Source organism: Lissotriton vulgaris, chromosome 3_1 (assembly GCF_964263255.1).
Source record: "Lissotriton vulgaris chromosome 3_1, aLisVul1.2, whole genome shotgun sequence".
In the NCBI taxonomy this organism is placed as follows: Eukaryota; Metazoa; Chordata; class Amphibia; order Caudata; family Salamandridae; genus Lissotriton; species Lissotriton vulgaris.
In genome coordinates this window covers 1,849,299,259-1,849,316,248 of record NC_141689.1, presented here as the reverse complement: position 1 = coordinate 1,849,316,248, position 16,990 = coordinate 1,849,299,259, and positions in this window count along the sequence as shown.

The window sequence follows — 16,990 nt, the reverse complement described above, 5'->3', positions numbered from 1 at the left end:
TAAAGGGTATCTCTAAAAATATATTAGTAGATCACTACAACACGATTAAAATTGGTCTTATGTGTCTGAATTTACAGCCAAAGGTAATGAATTGGTTTAATTCAGAGTATTAATCAGTCAACATGTTTCAGCCTGTTAAGTGGTTTTAATTTACCTAGGCATTCATCAGGACTAGTGTAACCCCGGCGGTATGGACCATCTAATCGTCCACCCTAACCTGAGGACGTGAAAGTGAAAAAAGAAAAATTAGTGAACAAGTGCAAAAGATAAACGAAGGGGAGGGCAAATTGCCCAGTCCCACCAATCCTGAATTAGGATGTTATCTGCACCTGTAGGGAGAAAAAGCAAAGACAAACACAAACAAACACATAAGATAGACAAGTAGTCAATGGTAAGTATGAGTCCGATAGTTTGTCCAGAGTGCTCCAAACTGTGGCAAGCTAGTGTCAGCTGATAAACACTAACATTATCACCATCCATATAACCCTTTGAGGATTATACCACTAACACTAGGAAGTGTAGTGCATAAGAGTGCTAAAATGTGATAAGTAGCAAAAAAAGGGGGGGTTTAAAAAACTTCACTGTGAAAAGTACTCCATAGGAGGGATCAATGGACCAAAGGTCAGTGACCTCCCCACATACAGTTCGTAATCTTAGATTAACATCTCACTTTAAAATATGGCGCTAGCTGCACCATGGGTCTCGGGAGGGGGGTAGGAGCGTACCTGGCACATCCTGCGGGAAAAGAGAAGCAGATGTTGGAAGTAATTGCTATCATTTCTACTTAGCTCAGTGGTTTCAGTAGCGTGTAGTGGAATCAATGGCGCAAACTCACGCCCTCAACGCTCGCCACCCGTATCAGCACCTCGCTTCTTCTCTTAACCGGACCCCGACGATGAAGAGCCCGGTCCGTCGGTGTGTTTTAAAGGGAGTAAACGCTAATCGGTGCACTTCCGGGTGGGGGTGATTAGTTCCAAAGAGAGGCTTGGAACGCATGGGTCACGCCATTGGTAGGCGTGGATCCTGTTGATATCGAGGCTTGAATTGAAGATCCTATCAGAGCTTTGAGTTGAAAGTCGCTAGGGCGACCGATGTGTACAATCGGCTCAACACTGCTGAATCTTATATACAAAAGGCTCGCGAAAAAAAGCGGCCGGGTGGTAAAATTCAGTCACCGTTATTTTCAGGAGTGGGGAGAGGGATAAAACGCAAGTTGTCAGCAATCGGCCTCACCTACACTTATACCGATGTTAGTTAAGAAACTACATTGGACTAACTTTTTTATTCGTATTTAGATCCTAATACATTTGGTACCACAAGTGAGTAAGGGTAGAGATGAATTAGGCACAGAATAAGTTGCTAGATTTAGCAACGAGAGGTAGGGAATAGAGAAGATACTGCATGCTGGTTTTTAGAGGATGGCAGTGCTTTACTAACATCAGGTCATAAGCTTATCAATAACGCAATTGGAAAGTGGCACTATTCATGCAGACCGTTTTAGAGGTTGACAATACTCTGCTGATACAGAGTACTGTATTTCTCATCAATTCACTTTGAGAGGTAATGAATAGAGTTATTAAATACTGTGTCAATCACCACTTCATTCAGAGAGATGACGAATAGCGTTATTTGACGGATTGAATGAGGGGTAGTTGAGTTTACTTTCATCTCAATACTGTGTTCCACGGGATATCATCGTTCAATCCTACCACATTCGTACCCAAACGATAAATCCACCGTTATTCCTTTTCAAACAACCTGTTTGTAATGTTATTTGTACCAGTGATTGTCTCTATAACTGTCCATCTCATATCATTGGTCGTATGATTGTTGGATAGAAAATGTCTGCTTAGTTTCGTGGTTGTTTTCTTACACCTGATATTACTCCGGTGCTCACAGATACGCTGTTTGACTTTGCGAGTAGTCATGCCTATATACTGAAGGGCACATGGGCATGTAATCAAGTACACAACATTCGTTGAGCTGCTTTTCGTGTGCGAAACCTGAGTCCAAATCTTCCCTTGTTCCAGATTGAGAGTTTTAGATATCTCAGTCAAGTGACATACACTACAGTCTGTGCAAGGGTAGTGTCCAGTGACTTGAGGTAGGCCCCATGCCTCTGTGACTGAAGGGGTTCTTGGAGAGATTCTTTCCTTGGGGCGGGTATGGACCAAGGCGTCCTTGAGACTCCGACCTTTTTTGAATGAAAAGAGAGGTTTTTCCCAGTCTTTTTTGGCAGATTTGATGATCTTCCAGTGCTAGTTGATTGTCTTTTTCATGATGTTGGATAAACTGTTGAAGGTGGTCACACATGTGAGTGGAATTTCCTCCTGAGTATCTAGTTTGTCATCCAACAATGCACTTCTTGGCTGATTTCGTGCTCTTTTGAACCCTTTATTGAGAATTGAGGTAGGATAACCTCTATCTCTGAGTTTTACCGTTAGTTCAGAGGCTTGCTCCTTGAAGTTTTCAAGGGTACTACAGTTTAGTCTCAGTCTTAAGTATTGCCCGTATGGGAGATTCTCCTTAAGAGGGTGGGGGTGGAAGCTGGTGAACTCAAGTAAATTGTTTTTAGCAGTTGGTTTACAATGGGTTCTTGTAACCAAGCTTGTACCAGAAACAGAAATCACGACATCCAGAAAAAACAATTTCGGTTTTACTAGAGGAATGAGTAAATCTGAGGTTGTGGTCAAAGGTGTTGATCCAGACTAACAAGGATTGGAGGTCTCTGTTATTACCTGTCCACAGTAACAAAATGTCATCAATATAGCGCATCCATAACAATGTGGAAGCAGCAAAGTTTGTGGATGCAGGTAAGATATGTTTGGACTCAAAATCTGCCACATAGAGTCCAGCCACACTAGGGGCAAATGTGCTGCCCATCGAAGTGCCCGAGCATTGGAGGAACAGTTGGTTCTTGAAGGAAAAATAGTTCTCCTTGAGTGCTATGGTTGCGCACTGGATTATAAATGATTTTGGAGTTTGGTAATTCCAGTCAATGGAGTTGAGTGACTCCTCCAGGACCCTGATGGTGTCGTCCTGGAGGATGCTGGTATAGAGACTCTCTACATCCAATGTTACCAGTGTGATGGAATTCTCCACAAAGGTGACATCAATTAGGAGTTGTAATAGGCTCTTGGTGTCTTTCAGATAGGTAGGCGTAGATTGCACAATAGGTTTAAGAAATTGGTCACAAAACCTAGACAAGGGTTCCAAAAGAGAACCAATTCCTGATACTATGGGACGTCCAGGAGGTGGGAGCCTATTTTTATGCATCTTTGGCAGTGTGTAAAAATAAGGGATTACATCACTGCTGCTATCCAGAAAGTCTGCCTCATTCTTAGAAATATGACCGTTTTCCTCTGCCTGTCTTACTAGAGTGGTGATCTTCCTAGTAAGGTTAGTGGTCGGGTCTATGGTTAGAGGAGTGTAATTCCTGCTGTCTCGAAGTAGGTCCTCACAAACCTTTTCATAGTCTACGGTATTTTGTAACACAATGCCGCCGCCCTTGTCAGCCGGTTTTATGGTAATGGCTGTGTCATTCTGTAATTGTTGTAAGGCTTGGTGTAATCTGTAAATTCAGACACATAGGACCAATTTTAATTGTGTTGCAGGGATCTGCTAATAAAATATTTTTTGAGATACCCTTTAGACACTTTTATTTATATTCCTCACTGCACGCCCTATCACACAACCTGCTCCGCAGTCTTCTGGCGTCGTAGCACTCCGAGGTGGGGCCCTATGATGAAGCATGACACTGACTAGATCGGTGTGTGAGGGCTTTCCTATCCACCCAAATTGGGTTGGTAAACTTGTTCTTTACATGACTCCGTCTCTGTGGCTTTTGAGACACATGTAACCTCTCTTTTGTTGTTATATATCCAAAACCGGGGACCAAGAGAGTGTTCCTTAATCTCCCTGCCTCTCCCTTTGTTTCTTTGTATTCAGCAGCGCACAGCTGTGAGAGCTGGTTTTTAAACCCTTGGCGTGGTGAAATCTCCCATCACCATTGCCTGTTTTTTATCAACGTACTCCAATCTCTCACTTTGGCTACCACCATGGTGAACTTGGGCCTGACGTATTCTGAATCTGAAATAGAAGCGCTCATGTCTGATTCCTCCTTATTCGCAGATCCACATATATCCCAAGCTATAGCAAATACCACTGAATGGGAAACCCTTTCAGAGAAAAAACTGGAACATATACGCATCATCCTACATGGTACTATCCTTAAACAGTACCTTATCTCAAATACAGCACCAAAGGGCTTGCTTGTCACTAACGCCCCCCGGATCTTTCTGAACGATGCCACATTCAGAAAGGACTGGGCCATGATCGCATGGCACTGCACGCGTGACTGGCTCGTCCTTATCATAAAAAGCGCTGAGACTCTCTGAAGCTTTAATGGTTGAAATCGGAGAAACAGAATCACAATTCAAAGCCACGATAACAGGATATAGGAAGAGGTTGGATGAGTTAAATAAAGAACTCAATGAATACAAAGACAACCTCATGCAATCAAAAGCCACCAAACTGCAGAAATATCAAAAGAAATTTGATTTTGAGAAGGTTTATCCATACTCCGCAGCATCTTATGCTGCCCCCACGAAAAATACGAGTAAAACCGACTATTCGGATGAAGACTCTTCAAACAGCAGTGGATCAAGCACTGATTCCTCTAACTCGAGAAAAAGGAGAGGCAATTGTGGCAACAGGACCAACAGAGGAAGGTCAGGCTACCACAACCAACATCAACAGTGGCAGGCACCACCTCAAATGGGAATGAATCCCCACTCCTACCCATTTCAACAACCACTATACCCATTCATGGTTTGGAATCCTGGCTTTATGCCTCCAATGAACTTGCAAAACCAATACCGACCGCGTTTTTTAGAGAGCGGCCGGAGGGGGAGAGGGAGAAGGAGAAGGAGGGGCAACTACCAGGTCTCCTGGGAAGAGGAAGATCCTGTAGCAAACCACACCCGCAGCAACAACCCACAACCAGGAACGAGCGGAATGTAAGCCTAGTGACCAACCTGTCCAATAGGGTACTGACACCTATTGAGACACAGGTTCTGGAAAAAGGCTTAGGATTTGTTCCGACAGCCAGACCTGACAAATTCAAACTGCATAGTGAACTTGCAGGCTTCTTCCATAAATTAAAGCTAAAGGCCTTTTTTGAGGGTAAAACAGATCCTAATGAGTCATCCCGTAAAGGTGATACCGGTCTAAGATTGAACTCCACTTTCATGCCTCCCCCACACACAGTGCCAGCAGCTAACATCGCCTTTGAAGAGGCGGTATGTAAAGATCTGGAATCCTGCCAAAATCCGAAAACATTTTGTAGCTTTAACAGTGCATAACACCAAGCCTTACAACAATTACAGAATGACACAGCCATTACCATAAAACCGGCTGACAAGGGCGGCGGCATTGTGTTACAAAATACCGTAGACTATGAAAAGGTTTGTGAGGACCTACTTCGAGACAGCAGGAATTACACTCCTCTAACCATAGACCCGACCACCAACCTTACTAGGAAGATCACCACTCTAGTAAGACAGGCAGAGGAAAATGGTCATATTTCTAAGAATGAGGCAGACTTTCTGGATAGCAGCAGTGATGTAATCCCTTATTTTTACACACTGCCAAAGATGCATAAAAACAGGCTCCCACCTCCTGGACGTCCCATAGTATCAGGAATTGGTTCTCTTTTGGAACCCTTGTCTAGGTTTTGTGACCAATTTCTTAAACCTATTGTGCAATCTACGCCTACCTATCTGAAAGACACCAAGAGCCGATTACAACTCCTAATTGATGTCACCTTTGTAGAGAATTCCATCACACTGGTAACATTGAATATAGAGAGTCTCTATACCAGCATCCCCCAGGACGACACCATCAGGGTCCTGGAGGAGTCCCTCAACTCCATTGACTGGAATTACCAAACTCCAAAATCATTTATAATCCAGTGCGCAACCATAGCGCTCAAGGAGAACTATTTTTCCTTCAAGAACCAACTGTTCCTCCAATGCTCGGGCACTTCGATGGGCAGCACATTTGCCCATAGTGTGGCTGGACTCTATGTGGCAGATTTTGAGTCCAAATATATCTTACCTGCATCCACAAACTTTGCTGCTTCCATATTGTTATGGAAGCGCTATATTGATGACATTTTGTTACTGTGGACAGGTAGTGACAGAGACCTCCAATCCTTCTTAGTCTGGATCAACACCCTTGACCACAACCTCAGATTTACTCATTCCTCTAGTAAAACCGAAATTGTTTTTCTGGATGTCGTGATTTCTGTTTCTGGTACAAGCTTGGTTACAAGAACGCATTGTAAACCAACTGCTAAAAACAATTTACTTGAGTTCACCAGCTTCCACCCCCGCCCTCTTAAGGAGAATCTCCCATACGGGCAATACTTAAGACTGAGAGGAAACTGTAGTGAAACCACTGAGCTAAGTAGAAATGATAGCAATTACTTCCAACATCTGCTTCTCTTTTCCCGCAGGATGTGCCAGGTACGCTCCTACCCCCCTCCCGAGACCCATGGTGCAGCTAGCGCCATATTTTAAAGTGAGATGTTAATCTAAGATTACGAACTGTATGTGGGGAGGTCACTGACCTTTGGTCCATTGATGCCTCCTATGGAGTACTTTTCACAGTGAAGTTTTTTAAACCCCCCTTTTTTTGCTACTTATCACATTTTAGCACTCTTATGCACTTCACTTCCTAGTGTTAGTGGTATAATCTTCAAAGGGTTATATGGATGGTGATAATGTTAGTGTTTATCAGCTGACACTAGCTTGCCACAGTTTGGAGCACTCTGGACAAACTATCGGACTCATACTTACCATTGACTACTTGTCTATCTTCTGTGTTTGTTTGTCTTTGTCTTTGCTTTTTCTCCCTACAGGTGCAGATAACATCCTAATTCAGGATTGGTGGGACTGGGCAATTTGCCCTCCCCTTCGTTTATCTTTTGCACTTTTTCACTAATTTTTCTTTTTTCACTTTCACGTCCTCAGGTTAGGGTGGACGATTAGAGAGTCCATACCGCCGGGGTTACACTAGTCCTGAAGAATGCCTTGGTAAATTAAAACCACTTAACAGGCTGAAACATGTTGACTGATTAATACTCTGAATTAAACCAATTCATTACTTTTGGCTGTAAATTCAGACACATAAGACCAATTTTAATTGTGTTGCAGGGATCTACTAATAAAATATTTTTTGAGATACCCTTTAGACACTTTTATTTATATTCCTCACTGCACGCCCTATCACACAACCTGCTCCGCAGTCTTCTGGCGTCGTAGCACACCGAGGAGGCACTCGGCCTCCGAGGTGGGGCCCTATGATGAAGCATGACACTGACTAGGTCGGTGTGTGAGGGCTTTCCTATCCACCCAAATTGGGTTGGTAAACTTGTTCTTTACATGACTCCATCTCTGTGGCTTTTGAGACACATGTAACCTCTCTTTTGTTGTAATATAATGCTCAAGGTTCACCATACAATGACCACCTCACGTCATAAATTGTAGGCAGAGCCCAGCAAAAGCTTATTGAGTTGGTAATCTGAGCAAAAAGCATATAAATCCAAGTAGCAAATAAAGTCCAAATGTCAGTCCTTTCTTCTTGTTTTATTTCAAGCTTGTCAGGTATATTTCAATTATATCCTTCTTCTCAGAACATGTTATCAGGCCACACAACTTGCCAACACATGTTATGTGCATAAGGCTATTCACCACGGACTACATCAGGGATAAAAACAAGAAAGAATAGCCTAATTATATTACACAAGTCTATTGCAACATATGGGATTAACACATACTTTCCTCCTTCACAGTCCAATAAGTGCACTACCAAAACCAATCAAATGTGCAATAAATGAAAGAACACTTTATTAACAGGCAATATGGAGCAACTCACTGGTTCCCTATATTTCCTTGAGTAGAGCTTCAAGAAATATTACCATACTCCAAGGGGGTTAAAAGGAAAATTATATAAAAATATAAATATATATTTATACGTTCACCGAAAAAAAACAAAGGTAATGTAGCCAGGTGCAATGTTCAGTAACAATGTAACATTTTAAACTCTAAAAACCATAGACATTCACTAATTATAGTTGTAGTTACCTCAAGTAACTTTAACTTGTGCCATAAGTCAACTATAACTGGCGCCCCACCATGTACAGTTTTCTAATCATGAATGTAATTGCAATTGTTGCTGTGATATTATCAATGATATCTTAGAAGATGTCATGAGTGATTAAATATGTGGGGGAATTAGCAGTGCATGGCGAGACAAGCCTATGGGTTTTGTCAAGTGTACGTTGCTTCATCAGACAATAAACATTTAAATAAAGCATTTTTCATCGTAACAATATTAAACAGGTGGAAAGGTTTTTCTTTTGCACTCCTCAAGCCACATATTGTAGCCATAAGGATGTTTACAAAGGGCCCCTGCATTCCCAAGCAGAAGAGCAAAAGCTCCATCTTTGGAAATGCTTCAAAAATAATTTACTTTTCCTGGTGTCATGTTATATAGACTCCAGGATACATGGGGTTGTTTTAAAAAAAATATTTCTGGAGAGCTGCTGTACTCCCTACCCTTGGCGTGAGTAGATGAAAATGTATTTAAATAACCCATGAAGGGCATTATGGGGCACTCCTTGCGGAGCATTGAATAATAAATGTGCTCATTTATTATTCTGAATCCTTTTTCTGAATATATATTTTTTATTGTATTTGTGGGTGTCCTCGTCCCGCCCTGGACACCCACAGATTTTCCTTGGTGGGTGCCATAGGGGGAACCCCTCGCCCCCGGTGCTCCCTGCTGGCTACTCTTGCAAGAGCCAGCCTTTTTATGTTGTGTGGTGGGTGCCCTGGTTCTCACCTGGGTCACCCACATGTCTTTTATTCTTTGGGGAGCATGAGGTTACCCCAGGGCCCCAGTTCAGCTCCCCTGGCAAGAACTGGACACAATTTGTTTTGCAGTGGGTGCCCCCTTGCCCTCCCAGGGCATCTACAAGTCTTTAATTCATGATGGGACTGCAGGGGAAGCCCCAGGACTCATAACAGCCCTTGCTGGCTCGCCAGCCAGCACCCATGCCCCCACCCTGCACAGCAAGAGCAAACCTTTTTTCTTGCTCCCACCATGCACAGTGTCGCCTTCAATGATGTAATTTCAGATGTTTCAATGATCTCATAGAACAGGTCATAAGTGATGTAATATGTGAGGTAATTAGCAATGCATGGTGAGGGAGTTATAGTTACTTGAGATACCTATAATGGATGAATTTCAATGCTTTTGTTCTTTTACAATAGTATGTTTCATACATATACATCCTACTGGCGGTCACCAGAAGGTAGTTATAGGTAGGACAATGTTGCCAGAGGAAAAGCGTTTTTTGACTTGCCTATAACTTTGGCGTCGTTTGACGAATCTTCACAAAATTTTTCCAAACAAGTATGCTGGTAATTCTAGTTGTAGTGTAACAAGAAGCGAGGTACCCTACTATTTCGAATAGGGACAGGGTCAGTGTAAATTGCAAATCCAAAAAGAGTCCCAACTCGAAGTCCACAGATATTACCCAGACTATGGACCAACATTACACAATCAAATAATCCAATTGACACTTCCAAACTATCATAAGGTAAAGTACGTCAGCAAAAACCACAAGATAATAAAAACAAAAAGTACACTTGTGTGTAAAAAATGTGTTACATGTATTTATTACAATAAACAGATTAAAAACAATTCATACATAAAAGCATATCATCATAACATTTTTTAGAAAACAAAGTCGACGCGCAAGTCTTTGTCTGCCAAGTGGTGCCAACCCAGTCCTGGCCTTTGGAAGTGAGTGTAAAGTGCTCGAGCTGACAGAATCCACTCAGTGACACCGCTGCGCTGACTGGAACTGTTACATCGCACTTGGAACTGCCACATCGCCTCTGGAACAGCCGCTTCAGAACCAACGCATCGCAGCCACTGCATGGGGAAGATCGATGCATCGCCTCTACAGCATGGAGAAACCCGGTGTATCACCTTGAGAACCGCCACACATTGGAAACGGCACAACACTCACAGAATCGACACATCACTGCCTCTGCATGGAGAAATCCAGTCCATCACCTCAGCGGCATGGGGTTCACTGACCCATCGGTCCGCTGTTAGCTTCACCCCGTTGTTCGCGAGCAGGATCAATGTAGTTTGCTCAGCAGACGCTGTGTGGGTCCCGTATCCGGTCCATGCTACATCGCGGTCAGTCTGACCCCTTGACTTTGTACCAGTCCAACGCAACAAATTAACTCTTTAATCGCTTACTGCTTCTAGGCACTATTTTTGCATTTAATCTTTAAATATTCACATCTTGAATACTACTGATTGGATTGTTGTGTGCTTGTTTTGTTTATAATATTATTATCGATTTTTCTGAACAGGTTTTGAGTCTTTTGTGGTGTTTTCACTGTTTTACTGCTTGATGTGTTGCACAAATACTTTACACATTGCCTCCAGAGTTAAGCCTGACTGCTCTGCGTCAAGCTACCAAAGTGTGAGCCTGGGTTAATTTATGGTGTGTTTGTGATATACGCTGGTTAAGATTGTGGTTTCTGCTTGGACAGGGTGCACACCGATGCCAATCAGAAAACCAACTTCTAACATTTACTTTAAAAATCCTTCGAAATTCACTGAAAAAAAGGCTACAGAGACATTACACTTATGTATGGTAATAATATCTTACTTTGCATAAAAAATACCTTAAAGCAAGAATAAAGGGACATTATAAATAGCTGAAAATGTCAGTTACAACATATCCTTTTAAACAAAAAACAAAACACTGAAATTCACTGGTTATAGTTATCTCAAGTAACTATAACTTGCGCCCTTTCCATGCACTGCTTATTACATATATATTACATAACTCATGACATGCTCTATGACATTATTTATAACATCACTGCAACATTTGAAATCACATCATTGATGACAACACTGTGCATGGTCGGGCGTGAATTATAGTTACTTTAAGGCACGAGTTATAGTTACTTGCGATAACTGTTGAATTTCAGGAGTTTCGTTTGTTTAAAATGGTATATTTTAAATAACATTTGCAACGGACATTTTCGCGAGAAAGAGAGAGAGGAGAGAGATCAAGATAGAGAGTATCTGGTGTGTGTGAGGGGATTTTGGCTGCACCATTGCCTTTCTTCATGGTGTGTGTGAGTGAACTTTTGTTTCAACATTGCCTTTCTTCAATGATCCTCTGTCAGCCATCATCTTGATACTTTGTCACTCATTTATTGGCACAGCCCAGTGGATTATTCATCTGGCACTTAATGCTATTTCATGCTTGGATGTATCCTTCCAAATTTACTTGAGTGTTTGAAATGACCTTCATAAGGGCCTAATTTACAAATATACAGCCTGATTCATCATTCTCCCGTTTTGCGAGCCCCTAATAGCGATTCACAGCGAATCGCTATTAAGGACTCGCAAAACGGAATTCATGTAGAAATTGCATAAAGAAATGCGATTCCTACATATTCCTTATTTGCGATTAGCAAATTGCTAATCGCAAATAAGGAATAACTCGCCATTCATTCCTATGGGCCAAAAGGCCCATAGGAATGAATGGGGAGTATTCCTTATTTGCGATTAGCAATTTGCTAATCGCAAATAAGATAGCGATTTGAAGGGTGCCAGGGGTGTCCAAAGGACACCCTGTAGCACCCCTCAAATGAAATTTTACACAGGTGTTGCACACACACATGTCCAAAGGACATGTGTGTGTGTAACATGCAACTCAGAAAAATGCATTTAAATGCATTTTTCTGAGTTTTCGCAATTTACCACGAGGTCTGATCTCGCGGTAAATTGCGGCCAGAAATTGCGAATTCGCAAAATAAAATTGGATGATGAATTGCATTTAAGGAATCTCAAATAGAGATTCCTTAAATGTAATTCCTCGCAAAATTGCGAGATCGCAATTAGCGATTTTTACATTTGGGATGCTGAATCCCAAATGCAAAAATCGCACTCGCAAAGGGCCCGATTCTCAGAATCTGGCCCTTTGCGAGCGCAATTTTGTATGATGAATCAGGCGGATAGTCCCCTTTGTCCACTCTTGACCTTTCCTGTGTCTCTCAATCTCAACGCTGCATGGCAAGCACATAAAAACAGAACTACTGGCTTTGTCGCTTGTGTTTAGATGCCCCCTTTTTTAGGTTTCACTGGGGAACGGAGCGTAAGCTCCGCCTCCAGAGAAATCTGTAGTTTCTAGTATGGGTGCCTTGAATACGCCCCTCTGTTTCATTGGCTAGCTCCATAAATGGAGGCTAGCCATTGGAACAGAGAGGCGTCCGTCATGGCCGGACCAGATTCGGGGGCGTTCCCGAGAATTTTTGGCTTTTGGCTACGTCAGCCAAAAGCCGGGAACGCCCCCGAATCTGGTCCGGCCGGGCCGTGCTTACTGCTGTCCTGCCTTCCTCCGTGTCCCTCCTCCCGCCGTCCCCCCTCCCGCTCTCCCCCCTCCCACTCTCCGTGTGTTCCTCCGTGTCCCCCCTCCCGCCGTCCCCCCCTCCCCGTAAAGCGGTGCTTAGTTTGTGTGAAACGTTAGCATATCTGGACAGTGGATCCGCGGGGGTCTCACGGTACTACGTTTTCATTTTTTAACTCTACGTTTTCATTTTTTAACTCGGGTCGGAGGGAACTCCTCCCGCCGTCCCCCCTCCCGCTCTCCCCCCTCCCGCTCTCCGTGTGTTCCTCCGTGTCCCCCCTCCCGCCGTCCCCCCTCACCCCCTCCGTGTAAAGCGGTGCTTAGTTTGTGTGAAACGTGATGGACACCGCAAGCGCCCCCGCCGCCTCCTGGGAGCAGTCCGGATTGTTGTCGGCTTCTCTTGACGGGTGATCGGGTGATTGGGCTTGTCACAGATTTCACATCTGAAGCTCAAAAGCTCCAGGTAGGATGGCGCTGGCTCAAGCAAGGGAACCCGACCTTGTGTTGCGTTTCCTGCAGGAGGTGGAGGAGCGAGCCGAGGAGGTACTGGCGGACAAACAGCAGGTGAAGAAGGGAGGGCGTGTGCATTTGGAGGAGAATGCAACTGTTTCGGCGTGCGGTGCTCGTCTGCCCCGCCTCCTTCCCACGCGTCGAGATGCCTCTCCCTCTTATTAGTCCGTGATCTTTCAATCAACTGCTCTGCTACTTCGTCCTCTCCTTTCACCACCCGACCACTCTCCGCTCACACCCCCCCGCTCTGCCTCCCGCCTGTCACTCACTAGCCCCTGCTCTCTTAACCAGTCTGTCCCCAGTCAGTCTACTCTCTAGTGAGTGGTCCCTTTTCGCTCCCCCTTTCATCCGCCTATCTACTCTCCCCGCTCTCCTCTTCACCCCGTCCTGTCCTGCTCACTAGCTCCCGTGAACCGTCCGCCATTCTCCCCGCGCTGGTATTTTGTATCCATTCGCCATTCGACGCCCCCGACCCCCTGCTTTCACTAGCATCCCTCTGTCCTGCCTCTCCCTCATTGGTATCCGCTCTGCATTTCACCCGTTTGTCCCCGCTCCCACGCTGCCTCCTGCCCTTCTTTCAGCAGGCCGTCCCCGCTCCACTCATTGGTCCTCTGCTCACCTTTTCACCCGCCTCTCCCCCTAGTCCGGGCTCCGCTTTTCATCATTGGGCCTCTCTCCCATCTCTACTTGTAGTTCTCCATTCGCCAGTCTGCTCTCGCCGTCCTACCCCCAAATTCGACCCTCCTGTCCGTTTTGTCCGTCTGTCCTCGCTCCCTCGCGCTCACCAGTGCCTGCACTACTTCACATCAGTCCTTAATCTCCGACCATCGTTTGTCCCTCCTCTCTTCATCTTCAGCTGGTCCCCTCTCCCTCGTTGGTCCCCTCTCTCTCTTTTTTCGCCCATCTGTCTCCTGCTCCTCTCGCTGGGTCGCGCTTTGCTTTCGGCAGTCTGTCCTCTCTCCGCGCACTCGTCCCTTCTCTCTCATACTCATTCGCCTCCCTCCCCCTCACTATGATCTGCTTATCTTTTCAGCCGCCTGCGCCCTCTCCAATACCAGTCCCTACCCTCCTTCCTCTATATCAGCGCCCCCTCTTACTAGTCTCTGCTCGCCTTTCTATACCCCATTCTTGCCAGTCCCGGCGGCTCCCCCTTTTTCCCGTCACAGCACCTTCTTCCCTCGTTGGGCCGTGCTCTCTCTTTGAACTGCCCGTCCCTTTCACCCAACAACTTGCTTCTTTAATTGCCTCTCCCCGTTGACCGTTCGCTCTCGCAGTATAGATTAATTTCTATTTCTGACCCGGGCTCACCCATCAGCCGTCCCCTACCCATCCAGCAAGGGTGCAAGGACATGAAATGTCCCGCCTCCCCCAGCTGGAGTGAAGCGGGGCCCTCTCAAGGTCCCCCCCCCGGGCCCCGGTGCCACTGCTGCACAAGTAAAGGGGCGCCCTCGCCCCTTCTCATGAATGTGATATAATGCCCCCCTCACCCCTATTCACCTTGCACCTAACCCGCTTTGCTGCACTTTCCTGATTGGGTGTCTCTCTTCCCAGCAGGTGTCTTGGGTGCCTGGGCATTGCCCTTAGCCCTCCGCCCCCTCTATCATGGTCTCTTTTCACCCTCACTGAATGACCCTCCCGCATCCGCAATGTACTTTACAGAGAATTCTGGGCACCTGTCACTAGACACTCAATAGAAGTGCAGTGCACCTGTCGCACTCCGGTACATCACGGCGCTTTACTGTGATTGTTGCAAAGTTTGAAAAATTTAAGTCATTCTGTCTTCAGTGCCAAAACGTCTCATACATCAGCTTGGGTGCGCCTTGAAACATTGCAGGCGCTTATGTTCAAGAGCAAAGTCACAAGGTACTTTCAAAGGCACATTTGGGGTAAAAAATGAGGTTTGCTGTACACAGCTGGTGGGTACCTTTCATTCCAGTACGGTCTAATATACCCTTTGGGCCAACAGCTGAAGGTACAGAAAAACACGCGCACGTATTTGGATACAAACCTAGCGTCGTGAAGGCGTCTTTTGAAACTGAGATTGTAGCGGCATCAACTTTCCAGACAGCTTGTGTCGGGCCAATAAAGCAACTACTTGGCCCAATGCATTGACCCAGTCACTATAGAGATTCGCATGTTTATTCGTTGATGTATGTAGTTTATGTAAAGCGCCCACATGCGTTGTGACTGCACCTTTTGGGCGCTTTGGGATACTAAATAAATGTAGGTAAGGAAGCAGTCGCTGGGTGCAGGGGGTGATACGTTTTATGTGGAAATGTGCAAAAGCTGGCCGACCACTCCTTTCATACCAACAGAACAAACTCGGCGGCTTGGTGGGTTAATGCACCTGCTGGAGCGCGCTCGAGGCGAGCGCAAGACAAGCACACACACAGTGCGGCCGTTGACGCGTTTTGGGTGGAAAGGAGAGAGGGGAAGCTTTTCGCGGGTTTGACAAGTACATAGATGGTCTCCAAAAAAATACATTTCAGGACCTGTTTGTATTTCAACAACACAAAACGCAGATATTTTGAGACTAGTGGAGCGTTGCAAGGTCCCTTAAATCGTGGAAAAAAATCTAAATTTGAACAGTGCATTTCCAGACCAACTTGCGCACGACCAGCTAAAAGAGAGCTTTAATGCGTTGCCACGTCGAACCGTATGGTCGTGGAATCCGTATGGTCGTGGAATCCGTATGGTCGTGGAATTAAATTGATTCATAAACCACTAGCCTTGGTCCGCCTCTAGGCGCTTTCGGCAGACGAGGGGCAGTCGTGGGTAGTGAAAGAGGCACGTCTTGAATACCCGAATTGGTGCCTTCTGGTGTAGTGGTACTCGGCGTTGTCTTCCAAGCCCCCTAGAATCAGACCACCACAGGAAATGCAGACATTCCAATGCTTGATATCTCGGGTGCCCTTTGCGGTTGGAAACAGGAGGATGTGGCATAACGGCCAGAGCTGCCACTTTGGACCTGGGAAACCAAGTTCGAGTCTCGGCGTCGGCTCCACATCCTGTGATCCTGGGCAAATCACTTAATCGCCCCATACCTATATATGTGTATCTTTTTTGTAACGTAACTAGTGCTCATATAAAGAGCTACAATACCTTCTAGTCGAGTTTGCGCTACATAAAAACTGCAAAAAGAACTTCTAGTCGACCAGTTACATATGGATTCCATAGGACCCAGTTGCTTCCTGGCTTTAGGGTGCTTGGGGGCAAGCCCTCGACTACTATGGAGAAGTCCCAGTTGTACCCTGGAGTTTGTTTGTGGCACATGGTGGTGTCTGTCGGGGTTTTAATTCGAGCAGCACAGGCATATATGGTCAAATGTACATATAGATGCTGCAGCTGAAACCAGTGGTAAATTGTCCTTCCCATTTTTCCCCCAGGGATGCCCCGTATTAGACAAACGGAACAAAAGCGACGCTACAGGTGACCTGTGATCTTTGGAGAACCCCGTATTGACCGACTAGAGAAATGAGGCAGTGCGGTGGGTTGGCGTGCCGGCTGCCGAGTGGCAGGTCACAGATATTAGCCATGGTGAGCTCAGCTCAGCCTTTCATCCTCACCAGGGATAGGCTCAGTGCTTTGGGCAGTAGTCATAACCGTTGTTCATAGTGCCACGGAGCCATAAGCATGTTCTGGCATGTGAAATAAAGAAGCAAGCTGTATATGTTGTTAAACGTTAACCACGGACAGGTGTCTGGTGAAAAGTGCAACTGTGTGGGAAAAAAATCCTCCACCAGTGAACAAAACGAAGAGCGCGTGCCCACCTAATGTAAAAGGGTAGACTCCACCCAGTAGCCGATCCAGTGTGTCATTGACCCCAATGCAAGGAAAATAATGCCCCCCGGCTGCTGTTTGAATTATAAAATACAGTAAAAAACAGGGTTAAGTGCCCGCTCTGGGCAGGGCCCCGGTGCCACTGCACCTGCTGCACCAAAGGAAGCTACGCCCCTGCTCCAAGAT